The sequence below is a fragment of the Gymnoscopelus microlampas genome (genome assembly GCF_963454915.1).
Source record: "Gymnoscopelus microlampas genome assembly, chromosome: 13".
Taxonomy (NCBI): domain Eukaryota; kingdom Metazoa; phylum Chordata; class Actinopteri; order Myctophiformes; family Myctophidae; genus Gymnoscopelus; species Gymnoscopelus microlampas.
The window spans coordinates 11,456,777-11,472,087 of NC_139950.1; the positions used below are offsets into that span (position 1 = coordinate 11,456,777).

The window sequence follows — 15,311 nt, forward strand, 5'->3', positions numbered from 1 at the left end:
CCCCCCCCCCCCCCCCCCCCCCCCCCACACCTGCGTGCCCCCCCCCCCCCACCTGCGTGCCCCCCCCCCCCCGATCAACAAGCTCTGAAGCGCGGATACAGAGTCTGCTGCATTGGATCTGCTCTTTGATGCTCTTGGATGCCGCACATGATTTTTCAAAGTAATTACGCACGTAACATAATCATACACAACGTGTACTGTACATCCCACTGTAGGCTAGCCCCCACAAGCTCGGAGCCCCTCCGCCAAGCCCAGGGGGTCACTCATAACTATTGTAGGTCAGCATAATTTGTGCAGGAGACAGAAGCGGTTGAGATTTGATTAGGCCATATCTCTGCCAATTGTACTTGAATTCTTATAATTTTAATGTTTCTATGATCTTTCAAGTTTAATATTTTCATTTGGTATCAGTCATGAATATATTATATTTAATTATGAACTTTATCTAACGATATCAATCAGATTTTTGCGACGCGCGTAATTACGCACGTAACATAATAATACACAACGTCGACTTTACATATATATAGCCCATTGTAGTCTAACCTTTTTGGTGGTTTTATTAGGGACCCCCAAGCTCCACCTTTGCGCTGCCAATGGAGCTGTTTCAGAAATGAAAAATGAAATAAACTTACCCTAAAAAAAGGCGTGTCTGTGTGTCTGTCTGTCTATCTTTAAATCTATCTATCTATCTATCTATCTATCTATCTATCTATCTATCTATCTATCTCCAGCGGTACAGCTGCCACCCCCCCAACGCGGTCCCAACGCGGTGATTGTTCAACAAATAGCAGATCTACAAGCTTCGTTATTGTGAGCTTGTAGATCTGCTATTTTCAAATAGCGTATAGGTCGGAAGTGGTTAGTGTATGGTCATAATATAATAATTCATATATGCGAAGTGTAGGATTATTATAATTATTATTCTTATATATTATAATTAAGAAAGCGCATCGGTTAGTGTGATTGAGTGCCTCCCACGGCCTGGGTCTGTCTGTCTGTCTGTCTGTCTGTCTGTCTGTCTGTCTGTCTGTCTGTCTGTCTGTCTGTCTGTCTGTCTGTCTGTCTGTCTGTTCGTCTGTCTATCTATCTATTTATCAACAGTTTAGCTGTTAATTCTTGCGCGATTTTCAAACGGCTATCATCTGTCACAAGGGTTTTCAGCCCAAGGACCCCCTAGCTGAGAGAAAGATTAAGCAGGGACCCCCTCTATATTGTATATTTTTGTGGGTTTAGGGGCGGGCAGCTGTAGGCAAGCGGTACATTGCTGGAGATAGACACACACACACACACACACACACACACACACACACACACACACACACACACACACACACACACACACACACACACACACACACACACACACACACACACACACACACACACACACACACACACACCCTGACACGCGCTCAGACACGCGCTCAGTCATTTCATCAACGGCGTTAAATGGTGATTGTAGATTAATAACCAGGCTACTATTATGACTCATACAGAACATTTAAATAGACAGAAGAGCTTCTCCAAAAATATCGGATTTCCTCAAAACGTCCCGCTGATGCGTTGTGAGCTTGTAGATCAGCTATTTTTGGGCAGCAAAGTGAAGGAGAAATTACAGCGCATGATGCGCGCTGATCCGAAAGTTACATTTCAACATGTATCATTTTATTGAGTATTAATCAACTCATAATTAATACACAGAAGTAACATAGACACTTCAGAGATGAGTTATAGGTTAAAACTGAATCTCTCCAAATGCTTGGACACTAAATAAAGTAGTGCCAATTGCTTTCGTGAAAGGACATACAGGCAAGACAGATGTAATAATAAACTTTTATTTGATTTAATGATAATGCACGGTAACTTTGATGTTGGTTGGGGTAATTAATGACTATAGCAACATGTCATCCCGACCCTATTTACCAAGTTAATTCATTCAGGAAATATTAGTAGCCTATAATATTTAGAGAATACATTTTATTGACATTAAAATAAAATAAATATAGCTGCTGTCGATTCGACTCAGGGACCAAATAATAATAATATATAATAATAATAATAATAATAATAATAATAATAATAATAATAATCCTTGAATAGCCTCAATTTCTCCACCATAATATACTCAGACACATCCACAAGCAGATCTAGAAGCTCGTCTCAAAGCGCAAGACGTTGTGAGCTTATATAGAGGGGGTCCCGGCTTCATCTCTCTCTCAGGGGGTCCTTGGGCTGAAAACCCTTGTGACAGATGATAGTTTAATTGACAGATGGATAGATAGATAGATAGATATATAGATAGATAGACAGATAGATAGATAGATACGTGCGTATACGCGCGTGGAAATGAATGACAGATCTCAACCTCTGTGTCAATAATGCGCAAAATATAACATTATTAGGAGTGAAACCCTGGGCCGAGGGGGGGTCCGGGGGGGGTCCCGGTGGGTGGGGGGGGGGGGGGGGGGGCTGCGCCAGAAGAGCGCAGATATGGTCGATGGATCGGATGGAAATTGACGTTGCCTGGTGGCATGAAGGACTCCGCGGTCTCCGCCAGGACAGCGACTCTGGTCGCTCGTAACATAATATACCGACAGACAGACAGACAGACAGACAGACAGACAGACAGACTGTTTCTGTCTGTCTGCCTGGAGAATAAGTGTGCTTATATTATTAAGTTCTGCAGGCACTTAAGTTGCTCTATCATATATGTTGCAAGGTAAACTCTGCAGCCGCACCGTGTCCCCAGAGCTGAGTCCAATAGTTAGATGCGTGTAATTGCGCGCATGTAAATACATGAAATAAAATAATAAAATAAATTCATGCCTGATACCACATGAAAATATAAAATGTACGGATCATATAAACATTAAAATTATAATAATTCAAGTAAAATTCATAAAGATCTGGGTGGATGAAATCTCAAAATGCTTCGTTTATTACGCACGTGTAAATAAAGAAAGAAAATAAGGAAAAATATATATAATAAATTATAATGAATTCATGCCTGGTAGCAAATGAAAATATAAACTTTACAGATCATATAAAAAATACAATTATAAAAATACAAGTTACATTCAGAAAGATATGGCCGAATCAAATCTCAACTACTCTGGATCAAATGCGCAAAATATACAATTATTACTATCCACCCCTTGGGCGGGGGGGCGTCCCGGGGGGGGGGTCCCGGGGGGGGGGGTCCCGGGGGGGGGGGGGTCACGCAGGTGGGGGGGGGGGGCTGCGCCAGAAGAGCGCAGATAAGGTCGATGGATCGGATGGAAATTGACGTTGCCTGGTGCGTGAAGGACTCCGCGGGTCGGTCGGTCGGTTGTTCGGTCGGTCCGTCGGTTGTTCGGTCGGTCCGTCGGTTGTTCGGTCGGTTGCGTCGCGACGCTACTGACCGTCGGTTGTTCGGTCGGTTGCGTCGCGACGTTACCGACGCCGTCAGTAGCGTTTCGACGATGGCATGGCAACGTCGAGGTCGGTATCGGATCTCGCTCCTCCTGGGACTTTACATATGGACATGCCCATATATGCTCATATACTGATAACATCAAGGATCTCCATATAGGGCATAAAAGGGATACAGGTAGACAGACAAATAGAGATCTCCATATATGGCCACAAAAGGGACACAGAACATTAAAACGGTTAACAATTTTAATAAATAAAAATAGCAGATCTACAAGCTCACAACGAGTCTTGCTCACAACGAGTCTATCTACAATGAGCTTGTAGATAGGCAATGTTTCGGTGCTCGACACCAGCGCGTAACCAGGAGTAAATCAGGCATAACAATACTTCTAATCCCTAAACGAAACATCTCAATCTCTAATCCTAAACCTGAATCTAGGTTGATTGTGTGGACAACAGTTTTAAGTTTCAACCTGAAACTGAAAAAAAACTGAATCTTTTTCTAATTGTAAACGCGTCTCTAAACATTTTTTTTCATCCATAAAACAGATGTTGTGAGGACCATTTTCCTGGCCCTCACAAGACAAAATGGTTGTTTCTCAAATCCTACTATACTTGTGGGGACATTTAACCGAAAGCCTAAAGCCGACAAATAGCAGATATACAAGCCCACAGCGCATTGCACCAGCTACTTTAAACAGCTATGTGTAGCTGCTTAAAGTAGCTGGTGCCAATCCCTAAACCAAACTTCTAAATGTCTAATCCTAATCTCAACCTGACTCTTTCTCTATTCGTACCTCTAAAAACCTGCATTAACCATAAAACAAGCACTTCTCTCGTGAGAGCCAGGAAAATGGTCCTCACAACGTCCATTTCTCACATCGTCTCCGTCGGGTGGAAACCTCATTATGTCCAAAACTGTTACTTTTGAGGATTCAAATAAAAATGCAGCTGATCTTCAAGCTCAAAACGCGTCGCTTTGTGCCGTGTTTCAAGCTTGCAGATCTGCTACTTTTGAGTGATGCAGTAGAATGATCATGTAGGGCATTAATGATCAAGTAGGGCACTGAGCCACAACAGAGAGGCTTTACGCATAATGAGGTTGCCAAGGATAGACGTGGGGGCAGTGTTGCCAGATTTTGCGAGAGAAACAAGCAACCAGGTGTACGAAAACAAGCCCAAACGAAGCGACTAACGCACACACACACACACACACACACACACACATACAGTGTACACACACACACACACACACACACACACACACACACACACACACACACACACACACACACACACACACACACACACACACACACACACACACACACACACACACACACACACACACACACACACACACACACACACACACGATATTTTTAAAAAGCCTATCTATGTCTCAGCAGGATCTTGAAAAACATATCCATGCATTCATCTTCAGTAGACTTGACTACTGTAACAGTGTCTTTACAGGTCTCCCTAAAAAATCCATCAGACGGCAGCAGTTGATTCAGAACACTGACTGCTCGACTCCTAACTAATACCAAGAAAGTGGAGCGTATCACTCCAGTTCTTAAATCCTTACACTGGCTCCCTGTGTGTCAAAGACTTGATTTCAAAATACTACTGTTGGTCTATAAAGCTTTACTGATCTTCTACGATATCATGAACCATCCAGACCCCATTCATTTGGGCTGTCCTTGACATGATCATTTGAGAACCACTGGTTTAAAAAGCATTGGGAAGCAAGCCCAAATAAGCAACTATACTTTGATGATCATCATAGAAACAAGCTCATAAATAAACGCAACCACCAGTATTTACAAGCGACTTATTTTGATACTTTTCCAACATAAATCTTCTCTTCTGGGGGTCCCTGGCAAAATCTTTTCAGATGGAAAAGATCCACAGAATACCACAGAATACGCGGTCCACAGAATACGCGGACATGGCAACACTGTATGGGGGCGGGTGGGGTCCTCCTGCCAAGTGAGCGTTGGGCCATAAGGACATAAGGAGGACACACCCATGGCCATGCCAGCTATGTAAGCCTCTTGGAGCAGGAAAGCCCTGCAGGTAGTGTAGCAGCACCGGGGATACAACAGACAGTACACCAAGACGGCCAGCAGGAGGCACCGACGGTTTAAAATCCAAGCCAGCCAGAGCCCTCCCTCTCAGGATGAATCTGGGTGCAGAGTACCGTTTTTGCTAGATCCATTTGCATCAGGGGTTGGTGCTCAAACATGTTCATGTCAAGCACCCCCCAATTGGCTCTATGCACAGCAGCCATATTGGGAATGAATTGGGCCCCTTTCCTTACTTCCTTCACAGGTGTTACCAATAATACTTATTAAGGCTCTGTTCCATTTAGTGTGGCACGGTGGTCTCTTATTTTCAAGGTCCCCCATAACTCTGAGAGTGTACAAATGGAACCAAATGGACCCGTACACTCTCAGAGATACACACCCATCATAAGGGGCCATTTTGGAACCAAAATGGAGTGTTTCTAGTGAGCCAACATGCACAATATCAGCACCCTGACCAGAATGGAACAGAGCCTTCATTAGTATCATTAGTAACACCTGTGAAGGAAGTAAGAAGAGGCCCAATTTCTTTCCAATATGGCTGCTGTGCATAGAGCCTATTGATGATGTGTATGTGGGCACGCCACGGAACCACCCTTATGGAAAGAGTTTGTGGCCAGGGAAAAAAAAAGCTTGTAGATCGGCTATTTTTGCATATCCACAAAGTACAAAATAGGTTTAAGTAGGTTAAACAAATGCTATATTAATACATTTTGTCAGGGACACTCTGACCCCCCTTCGAGAACCAGTGATTTCCATCACCCGAATTAAATACTTGTGAAACATTAAGGAAGGTATGTATATCCTGCACAGCCAACTTCACAGAGCTGCATGAGAAAAGGCAACGGAGGATAAAGGCCTGCTAAGAGCCGAGGCGGTTTGGACTCATTTCATCACACCGTGAACCAGGGGAAACCTGGTGTTAATTGGGAGGGCGGGACGAGCCGGGCTCTAGTGGCTAAACTCCAGTCTCTAGCATTCTTTAAACCGCAATATATGCTAATGGGGCACCGCTGGAGCCCTCTCTCGGGTTGCCTGTGCGCTCCAAGTACTTTTTTTAAGGAGATTAATTTCCTAATTTATTTTCCAGGGAACAACTCTGCAATGCCCTTTTAAATTAGCCAGACACACACACACACACACACACACACACACACACACACACACACACACACACACACACACACACACACACACACACACACACACACACACACACACACACACACACACACACACACACACACACACACACACACACACACACACTTACTTCTTCCCTCTCGATCTGTGTCCAATTTGCAGAAGCAGTGAACATGCATAAAGCGCTGCACACTCCTGAGCAGTCGACTTGTCTGCCGTACCTACGGAAGTGTTACGAGGGCAGGAGGCCTTTTTAGTGGTGCAGTGTTCATTATCTAAGTATTCTTCCGGTGCAGTGGGGCGGTGTTCACTTCTCACTCAGGGTCACAGCTGAGAGAGTGAGATGAGAGGTATAGCGTAATTATGATGTATTTGCCAGCCGTTTCCTTACCATTTAACAGTAAGGAGTGAATTAGTCTACACGGAATGGAGGATAAAGAAGTGGTTATCCCATATGGGTCCTTGAAGAGGTTTCCAGGGGTGTGTGTTTAGTTTAGTGATACTGTCCTTTGCGTATATCGACTTCAGTTAATATAGCATCAAAAATCTGTTTAACCGCTTTAAAGAACAGCTTGTAGATCGGCTATTTTTGAAAAAAATCTTGAAAAAAATCATAATTAAACATTTGGGATCATTTTGAAAAAATGTTTTACAACACAGATTAATCTTCTATTCTGGGAGTCTCTGGTACAAAGTCTTTTCAGATCAGGAGTCCAAAATCTCATGATAAGGGAAGCCATATAATGCAGAGTAGACAGTGAGGTGTTAGACTGGTATGGTCCTTTAAGTCTAATCTATACCTGTGAAATGTATACATTATGCGTTGTGGTTTTCCAACACGAAAATGTAATAGTATAAGTATGCATTAAATGTCATTTTAGTGGAGTATGAGTATAAATTAAATGTAATTTTAGTAGAGTATGAGTATACATTAAAAATGGCATAGACATTCTCGCACCTCGAATATCTCACACCACAGCAGAACTGCTGTGTACAGTAATGATCTTATTTGCGCGCACACGCATACACACACAGACACACACACACACACACACACAGGAGCAGACTGGAAAACACCTTGACCTGAATTGAATAACAACCTAGTTTTTTCCTCGGTGCATTTCGACTTTAATGGCCTACATTACACTGCAGTAAAAAGAGTGAGGATCTCTTTATCACAGTTGTTCCCAAAGTGGGGTCCAGGGACCCCCAGGGGTCCTTGAGGGAAAAATGTGTTAGCAATTTATGAAATTTGTTAGTACAGCTTAACCACTTCAATCTCTATAAACATCCTATTTTAAAACTAGCCAATCTACGAGCTTAGATCTGCTATAAAAAAAAGAGACATACATGTTTAATATAATTATATTGAACATTTTAACACTAATCTTGTATGGGGGTCCCTGGCACAAAATATGTCCTTCACATGAAAATATTTGAGAACCAAGTGGTTTCATCCCATTGCTGTGTTATGTGGAAGTGCTGCTACAGCAGGCAACCACTGAACATTTCCATAGGATGACATTTAATGCATTAATGTATAATCTAACTTCTGAAATATAATGTGGTTCAACCAATCATGTTCAGCCAAGGGTATTGTGCAACAATATAGGTCACTGAATAGAGTACCAAAGTCCTGGGGGGTCACAGAAGTGTTTTTTTTTCTATTGAAATTCCCATAGGGAAAATCTTAGATCGCATCATACAAGAACTGCGTTCCCAAAAATAAACGTATCAGTCCGGCGATTGTGTCAGGTATGTGACTGTGTGTCGTTTATGATATTGAGTTACATTTGGATAAATTAGTACTTTTTCACCGCCAGTTGATGCTTCATCCATATGAGTGAAATTGCAGGGCTGATTTGTTTATTTTTGGAACACAGTTCTTATATGACGAGATCTAAGATTCCCCGTTGGAATTCCCAATGTAAACAAATAACTCTGTGAACCAGGGGGATAGCGAACTCTAGTGGCAGTGATGTCAGACTTCAGTACTCTTATTGATTTGTTTTGATAAGATGTACTGTAGGGCAAATGGTTTATGCCACTTGTTCTCAACATGTGGGGGACCACCTTGGACCCCTGGGCAGGGACGTGCAGAGAATGTTAGAGAGGTAGGGGCTGAAATACCCTTAAAGTGCATTTTTGACACAAAATAAAATAGCGGATCTACAAGCTCAGAGCTTAGAGCTGGTAGATCTGCTATTTTCAGGGCGCGACCCTGCACCGTTTAGCTACTGAAGATGCAGTGTACGACATGGATTTCTACACAGGACAAATTCTTTCAACGCAAAATGCTGCGTTCAAGTTCAGGAGAGTTTGGAAAAAGGCAATTCTCCTGGATGCTGCCTCCGGGTATGGCTTGGATCAAGGGGGGCATTTGCATTTCTTTCACCATAGTAAATGCTTCATTCATGGTCTGGAGAGGGCAGGTTTTTTTTGACGGATAAAAGGGCAGGGGCTCAAGCCCCCTTTGATGTCCATGAGTGCACGTGCCTGCCCCTGGGTGTGAGGTCCCCAGACCCCACTTTGAGAACCACTGAGACAGATGCATAATGAATTAGACTAGGCTGGGATGAGATTTAAGTGTTGATGTGGTATTCATGAGGTGTGCTGTCCTGATGTGATCCTCGGTTTAAGCCCTGGTGTTACGCTCTGGGATGATGAAACATGCTGTAAAAGCTTGTTCTGTCTGTCCGCTGACACAGACGTGCTGCACGCAGTAATTAGCTGAGTCTCGTTGGAAGTCTCCAGTAGACAGGGTTATAACACAGAACATTATGGCAGTGGTCCTCAAACTTTTTCATGTCAAGTAATGTTTGGAACTATACAGACATTTTTGGAACTATACAGTAATGTTTGGAACTATACAGTAATGTTTGGAACTATACAGTAATGTTTGGAACTATACAGATATGTTTGGAACTATAGGGTAGTTGGTTTTGGCAATAAATAATTGAATATTAGGAATATACAATATACAACAATGGCAGCAAATGCCATTGCTGTAAAATAATTGACTCGATGGGACTGAACGGAGATGACGCAACTCTTTCCATCTCAATGGCTCTGTCTAAGCATTCGTGTTTTTATTAAAGGCTTTGTATTTAAGGCTCAAATATTAAATTAATCCATAGAGAGACTCATCAGCCTACCAGGAATTGCATTAAGCAAGTTGTTAGTCCCTGCAGGCTGATCTTCACAGTGTACCGTACAGAAACAAATGGAAAACAACGTCCTCCACAGAGACCAAATAAAACCACCACGGTGTGCTTTGGAAAAGTAGGAGGAAGTATATGGTGAGTTGTCATCAAGCTTATTATAGTTCTGGCATTTTCCATTACTTTAATTTTTTTTTTAAATGTACAGCACCGAGGTACAGTAAAACATTTTAGGTTAAAAGGATAACACAAAAAAAGTTCTGGGGACTTGTTTCCATTGTGGTCCTACAGTGGTTGTACCTTCAGAATGTCAGGGGTGGCACCCCTCTGGTGCCTCTCTGGTACCACCTACTTTTGCGGTACCGCTTTTTTCTCTGTGGTGCCACTAGATGGCGGTAGAGAGCAACTAATGCCCAGACACAGGCATGTTGTGTCTATTTGAGACAGGGCTGCTTCCAGTCAACAGAGGCTGCAATTGAAGCTGAACTTGTTGAGAAGTGAAACAAATAATTGTATGGGTTATATTATCAAGAAGTATTTTGGTAAATTGCACTCAGTGGGCTTTGAAAGTAGCAATTATTTCTTTAAACACAACTGTGTTTCATGGTGGAAGAAGTGCACAGACATTTTACTTAAGTAAAAGTAGCAATACCACAATATAAAAATACTCTATTTTATATTTACTTATTTTTAAATATACTTACCAAAAGCTAATGTTCTACAATGTTTGAAAGTAGCCCATCTAGCTTGTAGATCGGCTATTTTCAAATGGCTGTGGTATAACATAGGGCTAAAGTGGTTAATATGTATGTTTTATTATATAACAATTTGTATCTGCAAAGTAACTAAAGTTTTCAAATAATTGTAGTAGTGGAGTAAAAGTACACTATTTGCCTTTGCAGGTGTAGTTACACTTCCAGCTGTAACAGTGCAATGTTACTTGAGTAAAAGTACAACGGTATTGGCATCAAAATATACTTAAAGTACCAAAAGTACTAAAATGTTTTAAAGTAGCCGATCTACCTTGTAGAACGGCTATTTTCAAATGGCTGTGGTATAAAATAGGGCTAAAGTGGTTAATATGTATGTTTTATAATATAACAATTTATATCTGCAAAGTAACTAAAGCTTTCAAATAATTGTAGTGGAGTGAAAGTACAATATTTGCCTCTGCAGTTGTAGTGGAGTAGAAGTAAAAGTACAGTAATACTCCAGTAAAGTAAAAAAACACCTCAACATTATGCACATGTAAGTTCTAGGCGCCCTAACCTGGAATCAAACCCTGCTCTGTAACTTGTAAGACCACTCTCTACTCCACTACACTACTGGTACAGTGATAAGTCTGTGGGGTCAGGTCGTGTCTCGTTCTCTATGTTCTGTGCACTACTCCTTGGAAAGTCAGATAAAAAGCTGGCAGCTCCCAAAGCTGCTACTTTCTGAGAGTAATAATAATAATAATAATGGATTTTATTTATAACGCACTTTACATTTTGTTACCAAACCAGAGTAACTTTACTAGTGGATACATACATTTTTAGGCTACCCTCTCAGAGATAAATCAACAGAGATTTTATCCTCACACACGCACACATTTGTATTTTTGTTTGACTACATGTTTTCAATTGCACTTTGTTTTCATTACATTTTTAGAGTTTTTCTCTCTGTCTTCAGTACTATGGGCATCGACTGCATTTTTAAGGTCAACCCCAAATGCATCAAATTCTCTCTGATGGGATGTTTGTAAGTCTGATGAATCTCTCTGATGCTTCTCTGTCAACGTCAGTTGAGTCCCGTTCCTTCATTAGAGCTTTCATAACTTTTGATGAATGATTATCCGGGTGATACTTTACAGTATCACCCGGATTGCCTCCAAAATCATCGGACTTCCCATACCCACACTTGCTGATATGAACAATAAGGCCATCACACGCTTAGCACTCTCAATAACAAATGACACTGATCATCCCCTGTATCGCTACTTTGACCTCATGCCATCTGGTCGGAGATACAGAACCTTAAGGTGGAAAAAGGTTCTTTTTAGCAGGAGTTTTGTCCCCTCAGCCATCGCGGCATTAAACCAACTGCCCCGTCCATAGGAGGGTTTTCTGTGCACAGTGGGGTCCTCATGTCTTTGTCTTGTGATATGTTGTTTCTGTTGTCATGTTGTTATGTTGTTTTGTTGTGAACAGACCTTGTGAAGACAATTTTCCCCTTGGGGACAATAAACATTATTATTATTATTATTATTATTATTAAGCAAAGCTGATTCAGAATGATTAAGCAAAAAATCTGAATCAGTTTTAATTTCTGTCTCCACACAGCCGATGACAACAGCAGTTGTAGCAATGCAACGTGTTGTGAGCTTGTAGATCTGCCATTTTCACTATTCTGAGCTTGTTGAATATTGCCCCTGACTACCCTTACAATAATACAACTAAAATTAACACTGAAACTAATTTAAAAACTCAACTAAAACTAAGCCTTTTCACAAGCTAAAAACGAAACTAGCAAATCCACTTAAAATCAAATGAAAACAAACTGCAATTGAAAAAGTGTGCTTGTGTGTGTGTGTGTGTGTGTGTGTGGGGGGAGGGCAAACTCCTGGGCTCTAAGTCCATTGTGATGACAATGAAGTGCTAGAGACAAACAAAAGACCCTGGCCAAGGTGCTAAACCAGTTAATTTGCATGTCGTTGACAGACAGACTGATAGCAAAGATTTTCTGTGGATCCCAGCAATTCTTCAGATGAAAACTCTCATTCTCTCTCTGTTTTTCCAACCATGAAACGTTTTTTGATTGATTGAATACTTTATTTAGAAGTTTGCAGACAAAGAGCACATGAAAGTACAGTTCAAATCCAAGGTCGACTAAATAGGAAGCTGGCTGCTAAATAGGAATAAGAAAGCCATATGGCTTGTTTAAATTGGGGTCCTTAGTTAGTTAGTACAATATACTCTCCTGTGTTCATTTAACTCTGTTTCACATTCTAAAACAATATAATTGTGCCGGACAGTAGTTTATATTATGCTTTTAGTTGACTACTATAGTTACTAGTTACTGCTCTCAGACAGTAGCAGCTTTGGGAGCTGCATGCTTTTTATCTCTGACCTTCCAAGGAGTAGTGCACAGAACATAGAGAAGGAGACACGTCCTGACCCCACAGACTTATCACTGTACCAGTAGTGTAGTGGAGTAGAGGATGGCCTTAAAATTTGCAGAGCAGGGTTTGATTCCAAGTTGGGGCGCCTAGAAATTATTGAATAATGTTGAGGTGTTTTTTACTTCACTGGAGTATTACTGTACTTTTACTTCTACTCCACTACATCTGCAGAGGCAAATATTGTACTTTTACTCCACTACAATTATTTGAAAACTTTAGTTACTAGTTAGGCTACTTAGGCTAAGTAACATTTTGAACACAGGCCTTTTAGTTGTAATAGAGTATTTTATTTGGGTTCCATAGAATCTTGGGGAAAATGATGAAGTGTTTTCTTTTTACTGTACTGGAGTATTAGTGTACTTTCAATTCTACTCCACAACGCCTGCAAAGGCAAATAGTGTACTTTTACTCCACTACTACAATTATTTGAAAACTTTAGTTACTCTGCAGATATAAATTGTTATATAATAAAACATACATATTAACCACTTTAGCCCTATGTTATACCACAGCCATTTGAAAATAGCCGATCTACAAGCTAGATCGGCTACTTTCAAACATTGTAGAACATTAGCTTTTGGTAAGTATATTTAAAAATAAGTAAATATAAAATAGAGTATTTTTATATTGTGGTATTGCTACTTTTACTTAAGTAAAATGTCTGTGCACTTCTTCCACCATGAAACACAGTTGTGTTTAAAGAAATAATTGCTACTTTCAATTCATCCTAAGGACTCATTCCCTTATTTTCTATGTTTACAAAAAATAAAAATAACATTAACTTTAAATGCATTCACCCTTCCCCTGTTGCTAATACTGTACTGTAGAGTTAATGGACTCACATGTGCCACATGGTGGCCGTTCAGCCACACTACACCTTAAAAAAAGGTGTCAAATGCGGCACCACCAAGTAGTGGTGGTACCACAGTGGCACCACAGAGGCACTCAGATGGTATTACTGCCATTCTCAAGTGCTAACCACTGTATGTATCCTACTATAATTCTAGTAACCTCTGTGCGTTTGTAGTGGAGGTGAAGCTACCCGGTTCTCCTCAGTGGCTGGACCAATTGCTCTGATTTTGCACACAGCCATTGACCATTACCATCTGAACTTAACTGTGAAGCCCGTTTTTCAATTTCATCAAATCTCAGCTTCTTATTAGCGTTTATGTGTCAAACAATGTCGCCATGGTTACGGGGCTGCCCAGCTATGGGACGAACTGCCTCCCGGGTTGCCAGATCATGTGCGCATATCCCCCCACGGATGCGTCGACCGGGTATGGTCTAGTTCAATTAATTAACAGAGCATTACCGGAGGTAATGCCAACTAGTGTATATAGCTATTCATAATTCTCAACAAATTCTTAAAAAACTCTGAGGGAGAGGAGGGGAGACCAATTGCATCCCAGATGTCCTTCTGATGAATTTTTGATTTTGCTGTCATTGTTCACAAAGTCGCCCTGAAAGTGATCCAAACTATATTGTTTATGACGATCGTCAAATTTAAAAGTATCATCATTGTGACGCTCTAGTATGATCAAGTAGGGCGTTCATTTACGAAAAAACACCAAAAGTTTAAATATGGAGATACAAGGTTCCGCCCGAAAGAAACGATGTATAGTTATCGTCATAGTTGCTTGGTGTGAATGGTGCTAGAGAGGGGAAGAGAGAGAGACAGGGAGGGAGAGACAGAGAGAGAGAGCGACACACACAGCCTACTGACAGAGGGAGGGCACTCAGGGCAGAGACAATCTGGGACAATGCTCCACACGTCCCAGACTCTTCTCCCTTCTGGCTCCCAAACTGTGGAACGAACTCCCCATTGCAGTTAGAACTGCAGAACTCACTCACAATTTTCTGCCGTAATCTGAAGACTCACATCTTCAGACTCCACCTTAGCTCGAAGCACTTGCCGAATAGCCTTGACGACCATGCAGTCTTATGCAAAAGGTTAAAATGTAATTTAAATAAACCATGTTATTTAGACAGATGCCAGCAGGTTCATTTGATGACCTGGCATCCTATAGTTGTATAGTTTCAATGTGCATATTTATTTTTATATTATACTGTTTAGACTGATGCTAGGTGCTTGGTTTACCTGTGATCATAGTTTACTGAGGCACTACACTGTCTCTATGCATTTGATTTGTATTACCTTGTGTTCACCTTGCTTATTGTAAGTGGCTCTGGATAAAGAGCGTCTGGTATGCCTACATTGTAAATTGTAAATGGAGAGAGAGGGACACAAAAAAAGAAGATGGGTTGGGCAGGAAGAGGAGGAAGAACAGATGCCAAAAATGGGATAGAAGAGTGGAGGTGTGGATACGCCCTGGCAGGAGAGCG

At 41.3% G+C, this 15,311-nt stretch overlaps 1 protein-coding gene across 4 annotated transcripts in view; it reads right to left on the minus strand.

Annotated features, from left to right (window-relative positions):
• kcnma1a (potassium large conductance calcium-activated channel, subfamily M, alpha member 1a) overlaps window positions 1-15,311 on the minus strand; it is a 268,520-nt gene that overhangs the window by 104,152 nt on the left and 149,057 nt on the right. The window lies entirely within an intron of this gene.